This window comes from Monodelphis domestica, chromosome 3 (assembly GCF_027887165.1).
Source record: "Monodelphis domestica isolate mMonDom1 chromosome 3, mMonDom1.pri, whole genome shotgun sequence".
In the NCBI taxonomy this organism is placed as follows: Eukaryota; Metazoa; Chordata; class Mammalia; order Didelphimorphia; family Didelphidae; genus Monodelphis; species Monodelphis domestica.
Window position 1 is genome coordinate 371,007,425 of NC_077229.1, and position 3,576 is coordinate 371,011,000.

At 38.6% G+C, this 3,576-nt stretch overlaps 1 pseudogene; it reads left to right on the forward strand.

Annotated features, from left to right (window-relative positions):
* Positions 1–1,234: 1,234 nt before the first annotated feature.
* On the forward strand, positions 1,235–1,983 carry LOC100021567 (OCIA domain-containing protein 1-like; annotated as a pseudogene).
* The last annotated feature ends 1,593 nt before the right edge of the window (positions 1,984–3,576 follow it).

A 3,576-nucleotide genomic window follows, 5' to 3' on the forward strand; every position in this document is an offset into this window, starting at 1 on the left:
CTTATTTATTTTTTGGTTCTGTTAGCAGAAGGTTAAGTTCCCAAATTAATATAGTTTTTCCTCTCTATTTCCTCCTTAAGCTCCTTCAGTTTCTCCTTTAAAAATCTGGATGCTATACTATTTGGTGCATAAATGTTAAATAGTGATATTGATTCATTGTCTATCCCAGTAGACTGTTAATATTTCTACCATATGTGTTCTGGAAGTAAACATTAAAGATTTTCCCCTTAAAACTCATACTAAAGAGTTCTGACAGGCATATTTCCCCGTGGAATAAATATTGTGTCAATTAGCCATCCCCATTTCACTAGATTATAGAAAAAAAATTACCTAGTTTCTACAGTAAGAAGATTTAGGATAAAATATTCAGCATACCTGGAGCACACTTTCATTAAGGGTACACAGAGTTCATAGGAAATTGAACTCAAAGTTAAAAAGAACATCTAAAAAAAAGAATAATTCAAAGGATTTGCTTCCTATACATCCTTTACTCTGATTGGTAAGATCCCCATAAAGTTCCTTTAAGGTATGGTATGGATTTATGATGGACTCTTTATATTGACAAATTGCTATCTTCTTTAATCATATAGTTGTATTCAATGTATTCCTTAATTGCTGATTCATATAGTCAAGTTAGCCTCTTATTGTAAAAATTAAAATTAAATCTTAATAATAAAAATATTATATTTCATGAGGTTTATTAAAGATCATTAGAAATAAAGGAATAAAGAAGATACAAAATAAAAACCACGTGTCCATGGCTGATTAGACCATTAAAAATCCCCATGCTTAGCTTACCCCCATACTTGCTGCATCATTGCAAAGGCAGAGAGAGCATGGGAGGCATTACTGCAGATTAAATACCAATAACAAGATCTTGCCAACATGGAGGCACAGGAGAGATTATAGGGAATTCTGGGAAATATCAAGGACTTCTGGGGAATGAAGTCTAATGTTCAAAATCTCCATTTATACATTCCACCCTGAGACCTGTGGATGACTAGTCTCTCCAGAGGGTCTTATAAACACACCAGCTATGAAATTACAATAATTTGAGGATAAGAGGAAAAAAGAACAAAACCAATACTTGCTGTTTTTCTCCAGCCTCGATCCTATGGAGCGAGTGCTCTAGCACTGTCCCCCCCATCACCCGGATCATCCCCTTGTTCCCTCCCTCCCTCCTGGAGCTTGGTGGGCCTTACATGTGCGGCTACTGCCACTGCCGCTGCTGCAGGGAGGAAAGATGTATAGAAGGATAGATTTTGGAACAGAGCATAATGCAGAGGTCTCACCACTACTCCCTAACATAGGAATGGATTACATTACAACAGAAGAGGAAAGGAGAGCCTTCACTAAATGTAATCAAGAGAACTTCTGGTACAGATCTCTTCTGTTTTCTGCATCAAGTATGTTGGTTACTCAGGGATTAGTTGCTAAAAGAATTCTTTCCAGTCACCCCAAATATGGTTCTGTTCCTAAACTTGTATTTGCTTGTGTAATGGGATACGTAGATGGAAAAATTCTTATGTGAAAACTTGTCAAGAGAAATTTAAAGGGCTTGAAAATTCTCCTCTTGGTGAAGCTCTGCATCTGAGACAGGGAGCTTGACTTGGATCACCTGGATATCTTTCACAAAAGTCAGGATTTGCGCCTGCACCTTCATCTATTCAAGCATCCCCCACATCTGAAAAAAAATGAAAAAGTTCCTTTCCTCTTTATGAACCAGTCTGCTTCAGTGCTTCCTTGAATGAATCAACTCCTACTGGTATCACTGATTATAATGCCCAAGGATCTGATACAAGCATAGAAGAAAATATTTCTAAGAAAAAAATTTGTTACATATGAAGAATTAAGGAATAAGAATAGAGAAATATATGAGGTTTCCTTGCCACAAAAAAAGTGACACCCCACTTAAGTCTATGCATGAAAGAACACCAAAAAATAGGGAAAGTAAATCAATATGCAGATACTTGGGATGAGTGAAAAAATTGTGTTGTCTACTGAAGAGAGTTTGTATTGAGTCTTCTGAAGAGAATTTCAGCTAACCAGCATCTAGGTGGTCATGATCATCTGCAAGAAAGTGCAGAAGCAGTCTCCAAAAGTATATTTAAAAGAAGAAATGAAGATTTTAGTAGTGTGACTTAACAGAAGGTTTAATATTAATTATGGATTTTAAGGTTAATATTGGATCAATGTACACTGCTTGGGAAACTAGATGAATGAAGGCATTGGACTGTGATTTTATAGAATTTATAAAATCATCTAAGATTGATGCACTAGAATAGGCATAGACAGATAAAGTACTATATGTGTGTTTGTGCACATATGGACAAAGCAACCAAAATGTTAAGTATTAAAATCCTTTCATGGTTGCCAGACTGTTAAGGGTAAAATTAGGGTTGTTGACTGAATATATTAATTTAGTGGTCGCCAGAGATTTAAATTCAATCCCAATAAAATACTCAACTCAGTTTGGGATTTTTTGGTGGTTTAATTACAAAAGTAGGAAGAAATTAAGAAGAAGAAAGAGAGGAAATGGTATAAGATTTCTCTGGCCTAGCCTAAACCAGAGGAAGTTCAGAGGTCTCAGCCACAAGGCCTCCTCAGAAGATTAAATCTAGCTTGGCTTCCATCCATGAGGTCTCCTCAGAGATGAGGGACTTCCTAAGAGGAGGTAATGGAAAGGAGGAATCAGCAGCCACTCACCAAGGTCACGAGGGAAGATGCCTCATCTAAACCACACTACAAAGCTTCTCTCAGTAACCTCACCGCCAAGCTGCAAATGCCAAAAGACCTCCAGGAGCTCTCAACCTCGCCGAGCCACAAGAACCCAATGTTTCTCAGCGAGCCCAACGTCTCTGAGGGAGATCGAGCAGAGTGGAAGTGACACAAAATGTATAGACAGTTCTTTACATCACTTTCTGTGTCTCACTGTACCAATGGTAGCTTAAACTTGGCTTAGGACAGCCCAGAGGGTCAGTCAGTTGTTTCTGATTTTTCACTTGTTAGCACATGTCAGTCATAGACCATCCTCCTCACAGTTAATCCTTAAGTGGGGGTGTGTACATTCCTAATTGCTAGAATTCTAAAGACTAAGTAGGGTGGAGTATATCTAAAATTCACACCCCCCCCTGATGATGACTGGGGGAATAGTCTCCCCAATTGATCACTAAACATAATCATCCTGCACCTCTAAATTCTTCTAACTGCAGGTGTGAATTTTAGATTTACTCCACCCTGCTTAGTCTAACAAAACAGGAATGTCTATACCCCTACTTAAGGATTAAGTGTTGAGAAGGAGGGCCTATGACAGACATGTGCTAGCAAACGACAAATCAGAAACAACTGACAGACCCCCTGGGCTGTCCTAAGTCAAGCTTAAGCTACCATTAGTACATGTGAGATGCAGGAAGTGATGTAAAAACAGTCTATATATTTCGTGTCACTTCCTCTCTCCTTTCGTTTTTTTTTCGCAGAGAGGTGGCTCTGGCTTTTGTGGCGGAGAGGTGGCTGGTTGCAACATGCTGAGTGTCTTGGCATTTTGGCGTGGCTGCAGCTATTGTCTGGGTTTGGCAG